The 24,378-nt window shown below is 41.7% G+C and overlaps 1 protein-coding gene across 2 annotated transcripts in view; it reads right to left on the bottom strand.

Moving 5' to 3' along the window:
* Window positions 1-18,487, bottom strand: part of LOC126251195 (beta-glucuronidase-like) — a 129,027-nt gene extending 110,540 nt beyond the window's left edge. For both annotated transcript variants that reach the window (XM_049951620.1, XM_049951621.1), the window contains exon 1: window positions 18,394-18,487. The gene's annotated coding sequence lies outside the window, so the exon portion shown is untranslated. The remainder of the gene's footprint in view (window positions 1-18,393) is intronic.
* Between the last annotated feature and the right edge of the window lie 5,891 nt (window positions 18,488-24,378).

The following is a 24,378-nucleotide window of genomic DNA, read 5'->3' as shown; positions in this document are numbered from 1 at the left end:
ATACCCACAGACTTCAAGAATAATATAATACCGGGTGATCAAAAAGTCAGTATAAATTTGAAAACTGAATAAATCACAGATTAATGTAGATAGAGAGGTACAAATTGACACACTTGCTTGGAATGACATGGGGTTTTATTAGAACCAAAAAAATACAAAAGATCAAAAAATGTCCGACAGATGGCCGGCCGGTGTGGCCGTGCGCTTCTAGGCGCTTGAGTCTGGAACCGCGTGACCGCTACGGTCGCAGGTTCGAATCCTGCCTCGGGAATGGATGTGTGTGATGTCCCTAGGTTAGTTAGGTTTAAGTAGTTCTAAGTTCTAGGGGACTCATGACCACAGATGTTAAGTCCCATAGTGCTCAGAGCCATTTGAACTATTTTTGAATGGAAAAACTGGTAGAAGCCAACCTCGGGGAAGATCAGTTTGGACTCCGTAGCCATATTGGAACACGTGAGGCAATACTGACCCTACGACTTATCTTAAAAGCTAGATTAAGAAAAGGCAAACCTACGTTTCTAGCATTTGTAGACTTAGATAAATCTTTTGACAATGTTGACTGGAATACTCTCTTTCAAATTCTGAAGGTGGCAGGGGTAAAACACAGGGAGCGAAAGGCTATTTACAATTTGTACAGAAACCAGATGGCAGTTATAAGAGTCGGGGGGCATAAAAAGGAAGCAGCGGTTGGGAAGGGAGTGAGACAGGGTTGTAGCCTGTCCCCGATGTTATACAATCTGTATATTGAGCAAGCAATAAAGGAAACAAAAGAAAAGTTCGGAGTAGGTATTAAAATCCATGGAGAAGAAATAAAAACTTTAAGGTTCGCCGATGACATTGTAATTCTGTCAGAGACAGCAAAGAATTTGCAAGAGCAGTTGAACGGAATGGACAGTGTCTTGAAAGGAGGATATCAGATGAACATCAACAAAAGCAAAACGAGGATAATGGAATGTAGTCGAGTTAACTTGGGTGATGCCGAGGGAATTAGATTTTGGATTGAGACACTTAAAGTAGTAAAGGAGTTTTGCTATTTGGGGAGCAAAATAACTGATGATGGTCGAAGTAGGATATCAAATGTAGACTGGCAGTGGCAAGGAAAGTGTTTCTGAAGAAGAGAAATTTGTTAATATCGAGTATAGATTTAAGTATCAGGAAGTCGTTTCTGAAAGTGTTTGTATGGTGTGTAGCTATAAATTGAAGTGAAGCTTGTCCAATAAATAGTTTGGACAAGAAGAGAAAAGAAGCTTTCGAAATGTGGTGCTACAGATGAATGCTGAAGATTAGATGGGTAGATCACATAACTAATGAGGAGGTATTGAACAGAATTGGGAAGAAGAGGAGTTTGTGGCACAACTTGACTAGAAGAAGGGATCGGTTGGTAGGACATGTTCTGAGGCATCAAGGGATCACCAACTTAGTACTGGAGGGAGACCAAGAGACGAATTCAGATTCAGAAGGATGTAGGCTGCAGTACGTACTGGGAGATGAAGCAGCTTGCACAGGATAGAGTAGCATGGAGATCTGCAAGAAACCTGTCTCAGGACTGAAGACCGCAACAACAACAACAACATATAATTGCCCTAATTTCAGTGGGGGATGTTGGTGCTATTTCTAAAGGCCTAAAGTCCTGGGGAATGACATTGTTTAACATTTTTTTTCTTTTTACGTCGTCTATTTTTGCTGCTACATTCAGAAAGTGATTGTTATAAAAACTTGCAACTTGTGAATTATCATTCACAATATCATCATTCAGCTTTATTGCTATGGCAGGCTGTGCACTGTCAGGCTGCCCCGTCCCCCGTTTGACAATATTCCATATGGTTTTAATCTTATTATCCGCATTATTAATTTCTGTCAGAACACGTAAGCTTCTCGACTTCATAATGACTTTCCTGAAAATATTATAGTATCTTTTGTAGTAAGCAAGTAACGTCGGATCCCGACTTATTCTGGCCTGTGCATATATTTCCCTCTTCCTCTTACAAAATATCTTAATTCCCTTAGTAATCCATGGCTTACTCGACTTTGTAATGGCTTTTTTGTGTAAGGTTTCAGGAAAGCAACTCTCAAATTTTGAGACAAATTTTACGGTGGAATAAATTGAATTTGGCATCAGCATCAGTCTCTGCGTATACTTCATCCCATTCCACCTCTTCTAGGCTGCTCTTAAAACTCTGTATCCTGTTCACATCAATAAGCCTCCCTGCCTTGTATGAACCTGCCTCAAGCCTGTAAGGTGCTGTATGTGTTATTTTCATTAACTGTGTATCATGATCAGGTAGCCTATTAACAACTGGGTACACGTTCATTGTTTCTGCCTGAGCACTGTCTATGAAAATGTTATCGATAAGTGACCTACTATCATGCTGCAAACGAGTTGGAAAATTTACAACAGATACTAGATTGAAACAACCAAATAAAGATTCTAGCTCATTTTTCCTATCCGTATCTTTTAAGAAATCTACAATAAAATCACCACAAACCATTAACTGCTTCTTTTTATCTGACAGGTAGCTCAATAATGCCTCTAGATTTTTCATGAATAGCTGAACGTTACCTTGAGGGGATCTGTAGATTGTTACAATTACTATAGGAGTATATTGCCGTAGCAACTGAGAAGCACATGCTTCAGGGATCTAATCTACACAAAAACTATTTGTTTCAATATTTTTGACTTTGTATCCAGTTTTTATAAAAGTAGCAACTCCTCCTTTTTCCATGTTGACTCTAGAAGAAAAGATGATAATCTATAATCCCTTAAATTTAACTTCTCCATCCCTGCGGTTACATGGTGTTCAGAGAGACACAAAACATCCATACCTTCAGAATTTACCCCATTTTCTAGACATAAAAGAAGCTCATCTATCTTATTTTTCAATCTTCTAATGTTCTGATAAAACACACAAGTTTTATTTCTTTGGATACTGCTACAGTCATTGTGGCACTGTTCTATTTTAATCTCTTTCAATACTCTCTGTCTGTAACCTGACTCTAACCTAAAAAAAATGTGTCCCTCTGACTCCAGTAATCACAGGTATTTTGTCTTGTGTGTATGTGGTCCCCCTTACATTTTCTGCAAGAAGATCAACTAACCTATCCTTCCCCCTCCTATTCAGATGCAGGCCATGTCTAGTGTAACCCCACCTCCCAATTGCATCAACAGGCACAGCACAGATAGGAGATTTAGTTTCTGCCAACAGTAACCTCCCCCTCCCCCCTCCCCAGCTCTCTGTTAACACGGTTGACAGCTGTATTGACCCAGGGTTGGTCATGGCGCTGCAAAACATCCACAAACCCCACACGAGTGTGAGCTGTTGCTGCTCCTATTACATCCATGTCACACCTAATACTGTAGTCCGAATTGCTAGCCTGGCTGTTTCCTGCTCCTTCTACTATAAGAACATAGTCCACACCATCAAAATATTTGCACAAAGCCCCTATGGTTTCTGTAACCTGGCTAAGCTTAGCACTAGGTTTCACAATGCTTGTGACTTGGTACTAGACTCCTATCCTATCCTGTAGCAACTGGCCTACACCTCTCCAATGACTGCTACCTAATAGCAGGACTCTTTTCTTTCAGCTTGACTTTACTGTCGATCTAGCATTACAATTGTTACTACGAGTCTGCTGCACCCCACTTTGCTCAAAAACTGTTTGAGGCTGTTCTGCTTCAGGTAACAAATCAAACTGATTGCTCACTGGAATCTCAAAAGTGATTTCTGGGGTTTTCTCCTTCTGACTACGATTTGTTACCTGTTCCCAGCTCACATTGTCTCTTTCCCTCTTCAACCTGTCTAATTCGAAGCACGCCATTTCTAATTCAGCCTGAAGGGCACAAATCTTTTTTCCTTGTTCCAAGATTTTCTTGTCACGGCTACATAATCTACAACTCCATTGGCTGGCTTCATCTGGCACTATAACAGCTTCCCCGCTACAATCACCCCAGTGGAACACCAATCCACAATCCTGACAAAATCGCAATGTTACCCCAGGTGGTCAATCCACCGCCAGTATTACTGGCGCAACTGGTCTTCCGGATTCTGAGGCGGCCAGGTTAAAATGCAGTGTTATTTAACAGAGGAAGTCGGAGTTCCCTGACCAACTTAAAACCAAAACAACTACAATTTTTGCAACACTTAACATACAAACACTTTTGCAACCAAATAAATTTCCTAACTGAGAGATACATTAAAAGAACAGAAGAGTCTAATTTTTGGACTTCAAGAAACACGAATGATAAACAATAGCAACATGGATTTCGGCAATAATCGTCTTTTTAAAAGTAAAACTGATAAAAGAATACTTAATACCACACCACATCTGGAATTTACTTTCCCAGTCACCAAAAAATATTTTAAATTCAATAATGGAGGTAAAACCCATTAATGCTAAACTATTGACACTTTCTCTTAAGTGCGAAACTTAAGCATACACTTTAATTAATGGCCATATGGCAGTCAATGAACATAACCGTTAAAAATCTGAAGAAGTTAAGGAAGATTGGGAAACTTCAGAAAGCACCATCTCGAAAATTCCCTCAAACCATGTTAAAATTTTAAAGGTTGTTTTAATGCTCAATTACGTAAAGAAAAAACTGTAAGACAACGGTGAGAGGATTTCCTGCGCGCAAATGGGGAAACCAAAATGGTCAAAGACTTGTTGAAACGTGCAAAAATTGTAACCTTGAAATAATGTCTACACATTTTAAAATGAACCATTCCAAACAAAAGATTAAGCGGGCACCAATACATTCATTGGGGAATTTCACATCGACCATATAGCAATTTCATACGCTAAATACAAAGAAATTTTAAATGTCCAACTTAGGAAAGAGGTTAATATTGATTCTCACCATTATTTAACGCGAATAAAGGTAAAACTTCAACCTCAAAAGCTTATCAAAATACAAAACGTTACGCCAAAATTTGACACTACTTAAATAACCCGAACTCTAACAAGCAAATTTGACAAAAAAAATTGGCAATGCCCAAAAGAAAAGTTCATCATAAACGCACAAAATTTAATTCCGCTTCGAAAGAAACAAAAACACCCTTGTTGGAACTGGGATTGTGAAGCAGCAGTTAAGTCTAAGCATGAGGCATTCAAAAATTGGAGTAGTAACAAAACTGAAACTATGTACAACACTTTCTAACTGTAAGAAAAGAAACATCTAAATTAATCTGACAGACTAAAAGAAGCTACAAAAATGCCTAATTTTTAGAAATATAAAAAGACTTCCAAAATAACAATACAGGAAACTTCTATAAAATATTCAAAACAAAACTAACCGGTTACCAGCCTCAAAGTCTTTACCTCAAAATTGAAAATGGCAGTTTGGCTCTAAACAACCAGGAAAATTGTAAAGTACTTGCTTATTATTTTGAAAAACTATTAAACTGTCCAGAAGCAGCGAATAAATTCCAACCACATCAGACTAATAACATCAACCTTAACTCTAAAGAACCTGACGAAATGGAAATAACGAAACAAATTAAGAGACTTAAAAACAATAAAGCATCCGGAAAAGACGGTATAACTGCAGAACGACTAAAATCGGTTGGTACTAACACTATAAAAAATATCACTCAACTAATAGGACATATCTGGCAAACTGAGAAAATACCTGAAGACTGGAAAACTGTCCTAATTCATCCATTGCGTAAAAAAGGGATAAAACCGATATTAATAATTACCAAGGAGTCTCTCTTCTCTTGGTCACATACAAAATTCTGTCGCAATGTTTACTTGATCGAGCCCAAGGACAGTTAGAATCTAAAATTGGTGAATACAAGCAGGCTTTAGACCAAACAGATCCGATCCGGAGCAAATTCTTAATTTAAAACTAATCCTTACGCAGCAAAGGATTTCTAGTAACAACATTGTATGTACATTTGTGGATTTTTAAAAGGCCTACGACTGAACTGGTCGTGAATCTCTTTTCTAAATTTTAAAGAAACAAGGACTAGATAATAAAACTGTAACACTGATTAAGGAAACGTTAAACGACACTAGCTCTAAAGTTAAATTCATGGGAAAAATTTCGGAAGTACTTAATATTAAGACTGATGTTATACAGGGTGATGGACTCTTCCAATTACTGTTTAACTATGTTTTGGACAACGTAATTACAGAGTAGCGAGAGCAAAAATCGAGTCAAAATGTAGATCAATCAATCAAGTTAGGCAGAAGTGATATTAGAGTAGATTGCCTCGGGTTTGCAGATGATCTGGCAGTTTTAGCTAGGGATATTACCACAGGTCATAAACAAATTTAAATTCTTAAAGAAGTTGCGAAAAAAGTAGGACTACAAATATCATTCGAAAAAACGGAATATATGACAAGTAACAGGCAAGCACCAAAGATTTTGAACACGAAATGAGTAACAATAACAAGGGGTCCTCAATTTAAATAATTGTGGGAGATCATACAAGAAAACGGTCTGGAAGAAGCTGCAAACGAAGTTCGCTGACAAAAATTGGTAACTGTATTCAGATTAACACAAAATATTTATAATAAAGAATCACTTTCTAAATTCAGTAAATTTAGACACACAGCACTGTAATCAAACCTGAATGTCTTTATGGAGCAGCAATTTTGATCTTAAATTGAAAGGGGGATATTGAAGAAATTCGAAAGAAAGAAAGATTGTTAGGAAAATATTATGCCCCAAAATTATTGATGGAGGAACTTATAGACTGAGAAGTTATAAGGAAATAGAAGAATACACAAACATACATGGTGACATGAGAAAACAAAGACTTAAATTTTATGGGAATACTAAAAGAACGGCGTCCACTAGGTTGACAAAATAAATAGTAGGATTCTATGAAAACACAAGTAATCCAAAAACTGAACCAATTAAATGGATCGCTGCGATTAAAGAGGATCTTACAGTAGTCGGTATAACTCAGGCAGACGTTACAAATAGAAAAGCATTCAGACAAAAGATATTTGATTCGAAAGTTGATCAGAGGAATATTAGAAAACTGATTTGAATACCGTGGTCTGATGAAAGAAAGAGACTTCATTCTGACAGAATGAAACAAATTTGGACACAAACAAAGGCCACCCATCAAAAGGACAATGATTGATTGTACCTCACGTGGTCGTATTGGGCCCACACGTGAATAATAATAATAATAATAATTGTCTAAAGGGATCATACACTGAAGCGCCAAAGAAACAGGTACAGGCATGCGTATTCGAATAGAGAGATATGTAAACAAGCAGAATACGGCGGTGCGGTCGGCAACGCCTATATAAGACAAGTGTCTGGCGCAGTTGTTAGATCGATTAATACTGCTACAATGGCAGGTTATCAAGATTTAAGTGAGTTTGAATGTGGTGTTATAGTAGGCGCACGCGTGATGGGGCACAGCATATCCGAGGTAGCGATGAAGTGGGGATTTTCCCGCACGACCATTTCACGAGTGTACCGTGAATATCAGGAATCCGGTAAAGCATCAAATCTTCGACATCGCTGAGGTCGGAAAGAGGTCCTACAAGAACGGGACCAAGGACGACTGAAAAGAATCAGTCAAATTTCAATGCTGGGCCATCAACAAATGACAGCTTGCGAACCATTCAACGAAACATCATCGATATGGGCTTTCGGAGCCAACGTTGGAATGTTGATGACTGGAAACATGTTAGCTGATCGAACGAGACTCGTTTCAAATTGTATTGAGCGGATGGACAACCTCACGAATCCATGGACCCTGCGGGTCAGCAGGGGACTATTCAAGTTGGTGGAGGTTCTGTAATGGTAGGGGGCGTGTGCAGGTTGGAGTGATATAGGACCCCTGATGCGTCTAGACACGACTCTGACAGGGGACACGTACGTAAGCATCGTGTATGATCACCTGCATCCATTCATGTCCATTGTGCATTCCGACGGACACCCCACACGTCCAGAATTGCTACAGAGTGGCTCCAGGAACACTTTTCTGAGTTTTAACGCTTCCTCTGGCCACAAAATTCCCCAGACGTGAACATTATGGAGCATATCTGGGATGCCTTGCAACGATCTGTTCCAGAAGAAATCTCCACCCCCTCGTACTCTTACAGATTTATGGGCAGCCCCGCAGGATTCATGGTGTCAGTTCCCTCCAGCACAACTTCAGACATTAGTCCAGTCCATGCCACGTCATTTCGCGGCGCTTCTGCGTGTGCTCGTTGGGACCCTACACGATATTAGGTGGTTGTACCAGCTTCTTTGACTCCTCAGTGTACATACTATTTCTCAAGTTAACAACCGTTTTTCTCGACACATATTTATTGTAAAGGGACGACTGAGGCATCGTTAGAAAGGTTATTTAACCGTCTTTTGATGTTACATACCGGTTTGGCGCTAAAACAGTATTTGTGAAAAATTTTAACATAAAAGAGACTTTTAAACTATATTAGGCAAAAGGGCATCATGGATGCCCACCTTCATAACCATACAGGGAGTTCGGAATTTCCCGTTACAAACTTTTGGGACTTGTAGAGGGGAGTGAGCACATAATACACTGCTGGCCACCGTAAACGGAACACCAAGAAAGACAAGAGGTAGCACAACAAAATTTATTTTGTAGATAACATGTTGACCAAGTATCAAATGATTACGTTTACAGACGTCTGTGACATGTGGTTCCTGCCAGAATCAGTAGCCAGAGTAGCCTCCATTGTTGGAGATCACCGCTGCCACACGTCTCGGCATTGAGTCAAAGAGACGTTGGATGTGTTCCTGGGGTACAGCAGCCCAAGCAGCTTCCACACGTTGCCAAAGATCATCTGGTGTGGCAGCTGGGGATGTAATCTGGGTTACTCGTTGAGCAACCATGGACCACATGTTTTCTATCGGCGAAAGATCCGGAGAGCGAGCCGGCCAGGGAAGCAATTCAATCTGGTTATTGACGAAGAACCTTTGGACAATGCGTGCCACGTGTGGTCGCGCATTATCCTGTTGAAATATGGCTGTGGCCGAGCCCTGAAGGTAAGGAAGGACAACTGGCTCCAGCACCTCGGATATGTAGCGCCGGCTATTTAAAGTGCCGGCAATACGTACTAGAGGCGTGCGAGAGTAATATCCAATACCGCCCCATACCATAATACCCGGTGCAAGACCAGTGTGGCGGTGCATAATGCAGCTGTCCAGCATCCTCTCTCCACGGTGTCTCCATACTCGAATCCGACCATCGTGGTGCTGCAGACAGAAGCGTGCCTCGTCAGTAAAGACAACGTCATTTCATTCTGCCGTCCACATCTGTCTGTCATCACACCATTGGCGACGGAGACGTTTGTGGTTCTGCGTCAATGGTAGACGAAGCAATGGACGTCTTTCGGACAGACCACTCTGCTGTAAACGGCGTCGAATGGTACGCGCAGACACTGGATGATGCGTTACAGACGCAATGTGCTGTGCTATGGTTCGGGATGTCACTGAGCGATCCGTCATTGCCATGCGCACAATTTGCCTATCAGCACGTGCAGTGGTGCACCGAGGTGAATGCGATCGACCACGTCGGTCCGTCGTACCCTCCTGCATCCAACGGTCACATATCCGCATTACAGTTGTTTGGTTTCGTCCAACACGACTAGCGATTTCTCTGTATGATAATCCACAATCCACGTTCAGAACAGTACTGATGCATTACAACAGATGTGGCGATGACCAACCTTGTTACAGACATTGTATCTACGAAGCTTGTTCTGGTATACACCCTCTATCCCACCTGGCGTGTCTGCAGTTTCTAGTGCAGCATACGACTCCGCAAGAAGTAGTCCACGTCACTACCCTATTTCACACCGGAACAAGCAACTCAGAATTTTCTCTTTCCCTCAGCAGGCTTGGACGTGTGACACATCTGAACTGAAACCGTCGTAGAACGGAAAAGGAACGTTTCCGGATATGGGTTCCTATGTAAAACATTACGTACTCACTCCTCTCTACAAGTCCTAGAAGTAAGTACCGAGAATTTCGAACACACTGTATGTTCTTATTAACTGGATAATTTATATACAGCGCTGTCCCAGATAATAACCGTGACGACGGTCGTAGTCCATTATCTCTGCCCGTCGTGTGAATTAACTTTTCTAAACGAATAAAAAACGATAAAAATACGTGTCATTGTCTCTTCGAATTGTGTTTTACCTATTGCTACTACGGCCTAAAGTAATTACATAAAATGCAAAGTGCAATTACAATCACAAAATCCAATAACAGGTTATTGTGGCCTGAGTAATATAACACATAAGAAGTGAACACCACGTTCTTACCTACACATTTATCTATTTCGTTGTATTTTATGTTCGTATTTCTCATTAAACATCTCTTCAAAAACAGCAAATGTAAGTATTACTGTCGAAACTTAGAAATTACAAGCAATAACGTATGAAAGTAAGTGGCCAAGGATGTATCATAAATTCATGATTTTTATTTCACATATTTCGGTTCATATTTAAAGTTTTTTCTCTTCCTTCCCACAGTTACACATATCGCAATGAACACACTTATTCCAGATACTACCATTGTATAAAACCATAAAAGTGTAGAAGTTTTGCGCAGGTCTCCTGGTTAAAGGTATTACTAATAGAAACTTTAGTTTTACAAAATTAAATGTGTTTTTATTACTGCCGTATATTTTTATTTACTTTCCAGACGCGTTTCGCCGTTGTACTACAGACACTTTAGTGTTTTTTCTTCGTATATCTTGCCTGAATACGCTTTTGCTCTATATCGTCATAGGCCAGAGCGCGCACTTCTATTTAAATTATGAAAAATCGGCGTATACTCACGGCTAGATTTTTTGGTTTTCTGTTCTCATGCTTGTTCTTTCGTTAGCTGTCGATTCTAATCGGCAGGCACCCGAGACGAGTGCCATGTCTTGCCAATCGGTTTCAAAACAAACACGGACTGCTATTGTCAGTGAATGTAGGTCCGTCTCAACCAGTTTCCGAGCGAATATTGCAAAGGAGATTTGGCGTATATCTCCACAAAGATCATTACTGATGGAAGCATATAAGGACGAATGTCCTCAGTGGACTGAAGAATACATAAATTGCAGAGTAGTTTAACGGCGGCGCGCAGTGTCGTCGAATGAGTCTTTTCAAATAATGTAAGGTGTCGAGCTCAGCGACGACCTAATGAAGGATGTTGAAAGGTGTAGCGTACGGAAGGTGTAGTTACCGCTGGAAGTGGTTCTGTGATGTTTTGAGGGTGTTTTTCGTATCATGATATGTTCGCACCCATTCAGGTTACCATGAACATGTACCAGGGCGTTCATTTCAACATTCTCGGCTTTCTTCTATCTCTTCGGGACGAATATGCTATGGATGATCATGTCTTCCCAGACGACAGTCGTGTTCACAGAGCTCCACACACACACACACATTCCCAGTTTGATGAAGACTCGGGCACCATATAGAATTTCGACTGGCCCGCTAAATTACCCTGTCTTAATGGCATAGAAAATTTCTGGGACTATTTGGACCAGCGGGTGAAACGCAGTAATCAGCATCCCCCAAATCTGGCAGCCCTACCGAATCCAACCATCAATGAGTAGCTTCAGCTGGATATGGCACACCTTAAGAAATTATTAGATTCTCTTCCTTGCCAAATTGAGGGCATTATCCGATCTAAAGGCGGTGTTTGACGATATTAGCGTGATGCCGCCTATAAATGACAAATGTTTTTGTCCAGCGTGCTTATGTTAATGTTATGCTACTATACACAACGAGTGATTATACAGATAGCAGTTATCTTTTAGCTGATCTCTCTTCTTGCATCATTTTCATAAATTTTTGAAAAGGTGATGTATTCGTGGTTTCTCATCAACGGGTGCAAAGTGGAGTACTTAGCCAAACATGGATGAGATTTCCTAAAAACTGCCGGACTGAGAAAGCTATTTTTTCATTCACTGAGTAAATAAAAAGAATTAGAGGATAAAATATGACCTCTTGAGATCTTCTGCGAACGTGTATGTTTTAGGGGAAATTACGTTTTAATGGTATAGATGGTGTGTGTCTGATTTCGTTTGACAGTAAGATGAACGACTAATAAAGCTCTGCTTTGCCGTTCAGTAACGATAGAAACGAGACATTTCTCGGCATGACACAAACATTGCTTTGATATCATCAGAATTTTTGTTTTGTACTATGGGCTGCAACGTTCTGTTTCCGAGGTTAGACTCAATGTCGGAAACAAGAATTTGGAACATAACTGGGAAAGCGCACGCAAAATCATGGTAACGCTTTATTAGCAATAGAGAACAAGATATATGTGGCAGACAAATTATCACATATAAAGTGATGAATTCACTCAACAGACAGGGAAAAGGTAGTATACTTGGATAGCTCACTATAAAACGTTGTGATGTAATGATTGTGTATTTAAACTGGGGACCTAGAAATGACGGATAGGCTTCGTCCCGCCTCAGTGGTTCACAACCCCACAACAGGCCACAGCAGTTCACGCACCCAACGCCGTCCCACACCAAACCCAGGGTTATTGCGCGGTTCGGCCCCCAGTGGAGCCCCCCCCCCCCTCCCCTCCCCCAGGAACGTCTCATACCAGAGGAGTGTAACCCCAAACGTTCGCGTGGTAGAGTAATTATGGCGTACGCGTACGTGTAGATGATGTTTGCGCAGCAATCGCCGACATAGTGTAACTGAGGCAGATGTAAAACCGCCTTAAAAACCATACACAGGCTCGCCGGCACCCCGGACTTCGACACTAATCCGCCGGCGGATTCGTGCCGGGGAGCGGCACGCCTTCCCGCTCGGGAAGCAGCACGTTGGACCGCGCTGGTAGCCGGGCGGGCGATGTGATGATACTTTAATTCAAACTTTACCTGTACTAAGCGAAACAAAAGGCTTGCACGATATTGATATGTGAGAAACAGAAGCTCTAAAAGCTACCAAAAAAATTTGAAAGCCACTGGTGTAGATGGTATTAGCATGGAACTGTGGAAATGTGAAGGGTTATTCCTACACCTAAGCCTTCTTCACATATTTAATCAATGTTGCAGAAATAAGAAGGTACCAGAAGACTGGCAAAGAGCCAAAGTAATGTCTATCTTTAGAAAGGGCTATAAAATATAGTAACTTTCGAGATAAAAGCCTCCTGGATTCAGCTTATAAATTGTATGACGAAATCCTGAATGCAAGACCTAAAAAGTCATGGAAAATCTAATAACTGAAGAACAACCAGGTTTTAGAAAAGGACGATCAACTAATCACAATGTTTTTACACTGCAACAAGTAACAGAAAACAGGCGAGAGTTCAATAAGGAAACCCATCTTGCTTTTGCGGATTTTGAGAAATCATTCGATAATGTGACTAGAGAAATGCTGCGGAATATCATTTTTGAATGAGTTCATCCGTCTCAACTCATAAATGCTATTAAGAGTCTGTACACAAACACCGAAATTGTTATAGATATGGGAAATATAATAATAAAGCCAATGACCACAGACAAAGGGGTACGACAAGGATGCTGTATTTTTCCAATACTCTTCAATATACATATACATTAAGTTATCAGCGAACGGAAAATACCGAACATAAATGGAGTTATTTTAGAGCGTGTCATTAGAGTAAATGTAATTTCATATGAAGATGACCTAACTGTGATTATAGACAGTGAAGATGACCATCAGATGGGAGTCTGTAAGTTGCAGAATATAACCTCAGATTACAACCTAACATTGTCGACAGATAAAACGAAAGTGATGGCATTTCAGGGCAGGCAACCAATGAGATCTTAAATAGTCTTGAACAAGAAAATCGAGGACCAAGTAAAACATTTTGAATATCTAGAATGCGACATCATGTACGAATATGACCATGACGTGGACCTAAAATTTAATAAATTTACTTCCATATGTGGAACCATCGTAAAATATTTGCAAAATAATACCAGGAAAAAAAAATCCATCTGAATTTTTGTAAAACAGTAACAGTACCAATCCTTGCTTATGGAAGTGAAGCACAGGGATCAAAAAGAAATCAAGAAAGTAAAATACAGACTCAATAAATTAGATTTCTAAGAAGAGTGGAACGATGTACAAGGGAAGATCGAGAAAGAAGTGATATAAGGCAAGATTTAAGGATGTATAACGTAAACGAAAAACTAAGAAAAATAGAATACGTGTGGAACACATAGACCATATGAGTGGGGGAAGATTCTCGGTACAGGCTCTCAATTATAAAAGCACTGGGAGAAGAATATACGAAGATCATAAAAGAGATGGAGTACTGTAACAGGCAATTTGCCTAGTACGTGTAATGAAGAAGAAGAACAAGGAAAAGAAGAAGGCTGTAAAGTAACGAATACAAAGTCAGTTTGATCTGGGGAAAGTTGTTACTTACTTGGCGATTTTAAAAGAGTGTTGTTAATTTTAATTCAAAATGGTATACAATAATAAAATTACGATAAGTTGAAAAAATTATATTTTTCATCGGTAAATAACCAACGAAATTCTTCCACAGGTGGGCATAGTTACTAGGAACATGTTCCTTCACTTTCAAGAGTTAACAAAAGGTCAGCTTAAGTCAGACGAACCTACATATCCCGCAAGCCGCTGAACAGTGCATGACGGAGGGTAGTTTTTACTATTGCCAGTCATTTGCTTTCCTATTCCACTTGTAAATGTAGCGAGGAAGAAACGATGCCTGCATGTTTCTGTAGCAGCCCTAATATCCCTTGTTTCCCTCTTACGATCCTTACGAGATACGAACGTTGCAGGCAGTAGAATCATTCCGCATTCCGTTGCAGATGCAGGTTCTCTACATTTCCTGATGAGCATTTCGTGAAAAGGTAGTTGTCTTCTACGAGAATTTCCGTATATACTTTCGGAACATTTCTATAATACTCTCGTAGTGATCGAAAATCAAAGAAATCTAGCAGTACCTCTGAAGTGCTTGAATGAGTATCTTTATTCCGACCTGGTGGAGATCCTAAACATTTGAACAATATTCGTGAATGGGCTGTACAAACGTTCTGTAGGTGGTCTCCTTCATAGATGAACCACAGTTTTCCAGAATTCTCCCAATAAACCGTAGAATGTGCGACTTCCTCTTCTAACTACACTCTGTTGTAGATCCCTCGAACAAAAAACCGTGCCCAGCTCTTGGAAAAAGGCACAGGTCACAACCGTCTACAAGAGGAATAGTAGATGTGATCCACAAAACTACCGTCCAATATTCTTGACATAGATTTGTTGTAGAATCTTAGAACATATTCTGAGCTGAAACACGATGAGATATCTTGAACAGAATTACCTTTTCAGTGCCAACCAGCTCGGATTTCGAAAACGTCGATCATGTGAAACCCAACTCGCACTTTTCTCTCATAACATACTGAAAGTTTTGGATCAAACCAAAGAGGCAGATCCAGCATTTATCGATTTCCGATAAGCATTCGAGCCAATACCACACCTACGTTTATTGTCAAAAGTAGGCTCCTATGGGGTATCAAGTGAAATTTGTGATTGGATTCAGTACTTTTTGGCAGGAAGGACACAGCATGTTATCTTGGATGGAGAGTCTTCATCAGATGTAGATGTAACTTCGGGTGTGCCCTATTGAAGTGTGTTGTTAACCTTATTGTTCATGTTGTATATTAATGACTTTGAAGAGAATATTAATAGTAAAATCAAGCTTTTTGCAGATGATGCAGTTATCTATAATGAAGTATTATCTTAAAGAAGCTGCACAAATATTCAGTCAAATCTTGGTAAGATTTCAACGTGGTACAGAGAGTGGCAGCTTGCTGTAAATGTTCAGGAACGTAAAATTTTGCACTTCGCAAAACAAAAACAAAAAAAGTAGTATCTTGTGACTATAGTAAGAATGATCCACTGTTGGAATCAGCCAACTCATACACAAATCTGGGTGTAACACTTTGCAGGAATATGAAATGCAATGATCACATAGGTTCAGTCGTAGATAAAGCAAGTAGTAGACTTCCGTTTATTGGTAGAATATCGGGGAAGTGCAATTAGACTACAAAGGAGATTGCTTACAGACCACTCGTGAGACCGGTTCTAGAATACTGCTGAAGTGTGTAGGACCCGTATCAAATAGGACTAAGAGGAGATACTGAACGCATACATAGAACGGCAGTACGAATGGTCACAGGTTTGTTTAATACGTGAGAGTGTGTCACAGAGATACTGAAGGAACCGAACTGGAAGACTATGGACGATAGACGTAAAATATCTCGAGACAGTCTATTAACAAAGTTTCAAGAAACGGCTTTAAATGATCATTCTAGGAATATACTACAACCCCGTACGTATCGGCATCGTTAGCTACTATTTGCCCATTGCAGGATAATCTTTTGCATTTTAGAAAAATATGGCTGTAGTTTTTCATTTATGCTGCAATGGGCAAACAGTAGCTAACGATGCCATGCAAGTTTCTTGGACCAGCCGGGTAAAATGTACTCGAGAAGATGCTTGGGTGAAATGCAGTAACTTTCATGAAGACAATAAATTTGTTCACAAGGCTACTTAACCAGTGCAAAAATTGAATAGCATCCAGTACACATTTTTGATGTAACCAACTTATTCACCAGCTATGGAGCACTCTGATTCACTTGAGAAATGTTAAACAAATTAAATGATTAAAAACGGGTCGGCGTTGAAAAACACTTTTACTTCTGAACTAATAGCCACGTTCTTGTGGTGCCATGGTAACACAGGTTTTCTCTCGGGGTTAAATCACAGAATCCCCCGTTTTATATATTACAGTAACCATTCCATAGTCTGTGTATGCCATGCGCCATTTTCTTTGACTTAGTAGAATAGTGATTGTAGAGAACCCACTTGGTAGACGTTCAATGTTGGAAAGCTTATTAAGAAACGGTGCCCGCTGTTAAGCAGGGCCGGCCGGAGTGGCCGAGCGGTTCTAGGCGCTACAGTCTGGAACCGCGCGACCGCTACGGTCGCAGGTTCGAATCCTGCCTCGGGCATGGATGTGTGTGATGTCCTTAGGTTAGTTAGGTTTAAGTAGTTCTAAGTTCTAGGGGACTGATGACCTCAGAAGTTAAGTCCCATAGAGGTCAGAGCCATTTGAACCATTTGTTAATGCAGAACCTCTCCCAAAACACTAATCAGTTTAGTCATACGTGAAGGCTGCCAGTGACACACATATTAATGTTGACACAGACGACAGTAGTTAATGGTAAACGAAAGTTGTAAAGTTGAATTTTTTTTCTTATAGTTCACAAAGGAAGAAGCAACGAATGTCCTCTCCGTTCAACTGCCTTACCGCTGTAAGGCTGACTGACAGCAGACAGTACTAACGATGCTGAAAGACGACTGAAATCGTTAAAACACAGCAAGGCGACAGGACCCGACCGAATCCCTGTCAGGCGGTGCACATAGCCCGCTCTGTTTTCGACCATAATGTACTGTAGATCGCCTCAGCAGAGAAATATTCCCAGTCATCAGAAAATCACAACAGTCACATTCCTCCACAAAAAAGCGTCAGAACGTATCTATGGAGCTGCCATATCTAGCCAGTATCACTCATTCCTACTTTTGGCAGGATGCTATAAGCTGTTTCAAATCCATATCTAATGAACTGCACATTCAGCTAGAACTGAAAATTTGTTGCCAGTCACAACGTAGGACTCTATCCTCGGACTGACAGCCATCTACAGGCATAGAAATAATATCAGGGTCCTCGATCAGATATGATTATTAGCGATGTTACACGCTAATGACCAACTCAATAGTAGTAGTTGAAATTTCAGAGTTTCCCCAGGTGATGGGGTTATGCATGAGGAACTTATATCCGACGGAAGGCGTAGTGATATGGACTAGGTCGTTCAAAACTATCTGTCTGCGGGAAAGACTAGCTCAAAATGGTTCAAATGGCTCTAAGCACTATGGGACTTAACATCTGCCGGCCGAAGTGGCCGTGCGGTTAAAGGCGCTGCAGTCTGGAACCGCAAGACCGCTATGGTCGCAGGTTCGAATCCTGCCTCGGGCATGGATGTTTGTGATGTCCTTAGGTTAGTTAGGTTTAACTAGTTCTAAGTTCTAGGGGACTAATGACCTCAGCAGTTGAGTCCCATAGTGCTCAGAGCCATTTGCACCATTTGAACTTAACATCTGAGGTCATCAGTCCCCTAGACTTACAACTACTTAAACCTAACTAACCTAAGGACATCACACACATCCATGCCCGAGGCAGGATTCGAACCTGCGACCGTAGCAGCAGCGCGGTTTCGGACTGAAGCGCCTAGAACCGCTCGTCCACAGCGGCCGGCGAAAGACTAGCAACGAGCTTTTAATGTACAGAGATGTAAAACTGTGAACTTCACGAAACGTAAAAGTGCTTCGTTTCAGCGACATTATGATGGAGTAATTACCGCGGTGGAAGCAGTATTTACTTACTTGTGTCTGACTCCTCTAATGATCGCTGATGGCTTGTTTGCGAGAGTCCCTGCACAATGCGCTCTTTTGTAGCTTGTGAGTTGCATGTTTTTCGATGGTAATCTGAGGGTGGGGAGAGAGCCAGCTAAGAGTAAGGGTTTCACATCACGTGTTTCTAGATATCGCGATAATTTCAAGTGGACTTCCGGCAATTGTTACGCTGTCGATAACATCTTATCAGGATTTGTAATTTGTCATGGATAGCGTGAAGAGCAGGAGCAGTATCAGACAAATGTAAAATCTGGCTTAGGAAAAGATACAGAAAAGTAATCACCGCAATAGTAGTTGTTGCCTAATCTACTCATATGTCTCGAAGAATACCGGAGCTCACAGAAAAAAACAATGACACTGATGTTTAGGGATAGAAAGAGGTCAACTATTATGTAACTTGTCCCTTGGAATGCACAACAGCCATCTAACATTTTTAAACGAATAGTCTCATATAAAAAATAAAATGAAATATAGTTATGCAGTTGTCGAAGCAATCTCAGAATGACAAGAAATTTTTAATTTAAATATGTCACGTAAGTGGTATGATTATAGGTTTTGACTTCTTAGGAAGTCAGTATCACTGATGATTTAATAATCAAGAGAGACCGGTAATGATACCATTTGTGTGACCTGAAGACGAAATATTTAATTTTAAAAAATTTCGTTTACAAGACGGTAACTCTATCCCCCCCACAGCTGTATTCTAAGTCGGTGTATCACTAACAAAACTTGTTACAAAGATAAAAAAATATTCGTTGTAAATCATTCAGATCTATGCCCTAATAAGCTCTCATTCTAATGAAGAGGTAGAATACCTGTACAAACATTTAGAGAAACTGGTACACGGCATCAAATCTCAATATACCTTAAAGTATTTAGGACTACCTGTTCACAGAATACTAAAATGGAATGCACACCTCGTTATTATGTTGATAATGTTGTCTTTGTCGCCTTAAAGGCATCCTTGACTAATTACTTTTGAATACATCGTGGGAGCAGACAATGATCAATGTTATTACTAATAGTTACCATTAAAATCAGTCTTGATCACAAATTTATTTATTCTGGTAACCGGTTTCGACCACGCCTGTGGTCATCTTCAGACCAAAATGCTGTATGAGCAGGAGCCTCCTTCTGGTGGTAAATCACTGTGATTTACCACCAGAAGGAGGCTTCTGCTCATACAGCATTTTGGTCTGAAGATGACCACAGGCGTAGTCGAAACCGGTTACCAGAATAAATAAATTTGTGATCAAGACTGATTTTAATGGTAACTATTAGTAATAACATTGATCATTGTCTGCGCCCACGATGTATTCAAAAGTAATTAGTCAAGGATGCCTTTAAGGCGACAAAGACAACATTATCAATCACTGTGATTTACCACCAGAAGGAGGCTTCTGCTCATACAGCATTTTGGTCTGAAGATGACCACAGGCGTGGTCGAAACCGGTTACCAGAATAAATAAATTTGTGAGCCAGACTGATTTTAATAGTAACTATCCTTGACTGACATCCACTCTCGACGACCGATCTCAAAGGCAACTAATGGTCACGATCGTTACAGAGTATATTTAAAGCAAACGTGATTTGAATTCTCATAGTGGTGCTACTAGCGCCACTCTTATGTGACTGAATAGACATCCTCTTTCAGATGTAGAAACAAATGCACCAACTTTCGTTTATGTCGCACAACTCCTTCTTGGTGTTGCGATTTTTTTACCATAGTGTTAAACCCTCATAAGGAAAAAAATTTGAAACTGATGTATGTACAACTCGTATAAATGGTAAATAGTTTCACTAAAATGTTTCCGGGGGGGGGTTATGGCCTTTATCTCCACAATCCTCCCTTTTGGATCCGCATCAGAACTAGTAATAGCCCACACTTTTGCTATTATCCTCACCTATAAATCCGTCATCCGTCCCATCCTAACGCATTCCAATGTTATCTGGATATCCGCCCTCCTAAATTCCACAAATAAGGCAGCCAGTCCACAGAGACGGGTAGCCGAAAGGGCACACGTACACACACGCCGACTGGCGCGAAGTCTGGAACAGGATACGTGATGAATGTGATAAAGAAAAGAACGTAGCTACTAGAACACTTAACTTTTATATCGTCCTTTGGTATACAGCATTCTTGATGATACAAGTGAGACTCTTTAGATTCATGAAGTAACTAACGGCGCCTTGCTAGGTCGTAGCCATGGACTTAGCTGAAGGCTATTCTAACTGTCTCTCGGCAAATGAGAGAAAGGCTTCGTCAGTGTAGTCGCTAGCAAAGTCGTCGTACAACTGGGGCGAGTGCTAGTGCGTATCTCGAGACCTGCCTTGTGGTGGCGCTCGGTCTGCGATCCTGACAGTGGCGACACGCGGGTCCGACATGTACTAATGGACCGCGGCCGATATAAGCTACCACCTAGCAAGTGTGGTGTCTGGCGGTGACACCACACATTCCACCTAGCCTTCCGCATCAGCCTAACTTCCCCAAATCCGCATCTTACACTAACTCGTCCATTTCCGAAACTTTCCGATCTCCTTGGAGCATCTTCAGAGCCAAACATTAATCGGAAAATCCAATCCCTTCACCCAATACCCTAGCCATTAATCACCAATACGGTACCTTGCTACTTTATCCAACACCAACCAACTTTCACTGTGCAACTATATAATCCGTCCTGAGCTACAACATACCTTCCTGTCGTAGTCAACAACGCTCCAACTCAACCATCCTTACGTATTCTCCCTCCTCCATCTCCTCACTCAATAACTTGTTATTGTGGTCCCACAGGATCCCACTGTAGCAGTTATCATTTTATCTCTTTAGTGATATGATCATTTTCGTGCAGCACTGTCATCACCATTATATCATAGTAGAGTCAACACCATCATACTGACAAAATTATAACTGTTGTGTAAAATTACATTAACATTTCAAACCCTAAAATTCTGTACAAATGCATATTTTGGAAACTAAAAGCCATGGATTGGGGCCGTCAGGTAGAGGCAATATTTCTTGATTTTTAGAAAAGTATTTGACCCAGCACCACACCAACACGTACTAACAAAAGTACAACTATATGTGGTATCAAAAGAAATTTTGTTACTAGATTGAGGATTTATTGGTACAGACAACACTTCATGTTATCTTGGATGGAGAATCGTCGATTTCAGATGTGTCCGGGGGAAGTGTGTTGGGACTATAGCAGTTCATATTATATATTAATAACTTGACATACAGAATTAAGTGTTATGGACCGGTAGTGGAGTGATAGGACTGGCTCATTACGTTCACTTGGTCTCATAATATTTATTGAAAACCACTGCACAGTGTAATGTCGACCTTCCAGGCTCGTAAGCATGAATAAAGTACACTTCAAAGATAATAAACAGAAAATTCTCATCACAGACAAAGTTGTTGGACAGCACAATAAGTTCACAGTATAAAACTCATTGTATAATATTTATGTGCGTGATTAATCTACACTCCTGGAAATTGAAATAAGAACACCGTGAATTCATTGTCCCAGGAAGGGGAAACTTTATTGAGACATTCCTGGGGTCAGATACATCACATGATCACACTGACAGAACCACAGGCACATAGACACAGGCAACAGAGCATGCACAATGTCGGCACTAGTACAGTGTATATTCACCTTTCGCAGCAATGCAGGCTGCTATTCTCCCATGGAGACGATCGTAGAGATGCTGGATGTAGTCCTGTGGAACGGCTTGCCATGCCATTTCCACCTGGCGCCTCAGTTGGACCAGCGTTCGTGCTGGACGTGCAGACCGCGTGAGACGACGCTTCATCCAGTCCCAAACATGCTCAATGGGGGACAGATCCGGAGATCTTACTGGCCAGGGTAGTTGACTTACACCTTCTAGAGCACGTTGGGTGGCACGGGATACATGCGGACGTGCATTGTCCTGTTGGAACAGCAAGTTCCCTTGCCGGTCTAGGAATGGTAGAACGATGGGTTCGATGACGGTTTGGATGTACCGTGCACTATTCAGTGTCCCCTCGACGATCACCAGTGGTGTACGACCAGTGTAGGAGATCGCTCCCCACACCATGATGCCGGGTGTTGGCCCTGTGTGCCTCGGTCGTATGCAGTCCTGATTGTGGCGCTCACCTGCACGGCGCCAAACACGCATACGACCATCATTGGCACCAAGGCAGAAGCGACTCTCATCGCTGATGACGACACGTCTCCATTCGTCCCTCCATTCACGCCTGTCGCGACACCACTGGAGGCGGGCTGCACGATGTTGGGGCGTGAGCGGAAGACGGCCTAACGGTGTGCGGGACCGTAGCCCAGCTTCATGGAGACGGTTGCGAATGGTCCTCGCCGATACCCCAGGAGCAACAGTGTCCCTAATTTGCTGGGAAGTGGCGGTGCGGTCCCCTACGGCACTGCGTAGGATCCTACGGTCTTGGCGTGCATCCGTGCGTCGCTGCGGTCCGGTCCCAGGTCGACGGGCACGTGCACCTTCCGCCGACCACTGGCGACAACATCGATGTACTGTGGAGACCTCACGCCCCACGTGTTGAGCAATTCGGCGGTACGTCCACCCGGCCTCCCGCATGCCCACTATACGCCCTCGCTCAAAGTCCGTCAACTGCACATACGGTTCACGTCCACGCTGTCGCGGCATGCTACCAGTGTTAAAGACTGCGATGGAGCTCCGTATGCCACGGCAAACTGGCTGACACTGACGGCGGCGGTGCACAAATGCTGCGCAGCTAGCGCCATTCGACGGCCAACACCGCGGTTCCTGGTGTGTCCGCTGTGCCGTGCGTGTGATCATTGCTTGTACAGCCCTCTCGCAGTGTCCGGAGCAAGTATGGTGGGTCTGACACACCGGTGTCAATGTGTTCTTTTTTCCATTTCCAGGAGTGTATATCTACATCTACATACATACTCCGAAAGCCACCGTACGGTGTGCGAGGGTACTCACTACCACAACTAATCGTTTCCTTTCCTGTTCCACTCGCAGATAGAACGAGAAAAACGACTATCTTTATGCCTCGGAATGAGCCCTAATTTCTCGTATGTTATCATCGTGGACCCTACGCGAAATATATGTTGGCGGCAGCAGGATCGTTCTGCAGTCAGCTTCAAATGCTTGTTCTGTAAACTTTCTCAGTAGTGTTCTTCGAAATGAACGTCTTCTTCCTTCCAGGGATTCCTACTTGAACTCATCCGTAACACTTGCATGCTGATCGAATCTACCAGTAACAAATCTAGCAGCTCGCCTCTGAATTGCTTCGATGTCTTCTTTCAATCCAACCTGGTGTGGATCCCAAACACTCGAGCAGTACTCAAGAGTAGGTCTCATTAGCGTCCTATATGCCGTCTCCTTTACAGATGGACCACACTTTCTTAAAATTCTCCCAATAAAGTGGAATCGACCATTCACCTTCCCTACCACAATCCTCACATCCTCGTTCTGTTTGATATAACATCGCAACGCTACACTCAGATATTTAATGACATGACTGAGTCAAAAGTCATATTAACGAGATTCAATAGAAATTCCATTCTTCGAGATATGATTCCTCATACAATATAGATCCTCTTCCCAGTATTAACATTTGACGTTGGAACACAGTTCAGATAACAAATAATAGTACATCAGTGTACCAACTGAGATGACTCAACTGCCTTCAACATTTCTCGAAATAAGTCGCGCCTTGTGGTCTAGCGGTCAGTCCGGCTTTAGGACCCAAGCAGAGCAGAGATGATGTGTGTTTTCGCCTGTAGCGCAAGCATGCTCACTTCTTCCGGCCGACACTAACGTGAGGCCGTGGGGCGACAGCATCATGCCGAATCAGTACCGAAAATCAACACAGAAATTCGCTTTTAGAAACGACTTTGCTAGCCCAAAAGCACTCTGTGTCGAGCACTTTCTAGAGGAAGCGGTCAAGACCCCGGCTACCAACGCTGT

This window comes from Schistocerca nitens, chromosome 1 (genome assembly GCF_023898315.1).
Source record: "Schistocerca nitens isolate TAMUIC-IGC-003100 chromosome 1, iqSchNite1.1, whole genome shotgun sequence".
NCBI classification, from domain to species: domain Eukaryota; kingdom Metazoa; phylum Arthropoda; class Insecta; order Orthoptera; family Acrididae; genus Schistocerca; species Schistocerca nitens.
Note: the sequence above shows the minus strand (reverse complement) of the source record. Positions and strands in the feature narration are given on the sequence as shown.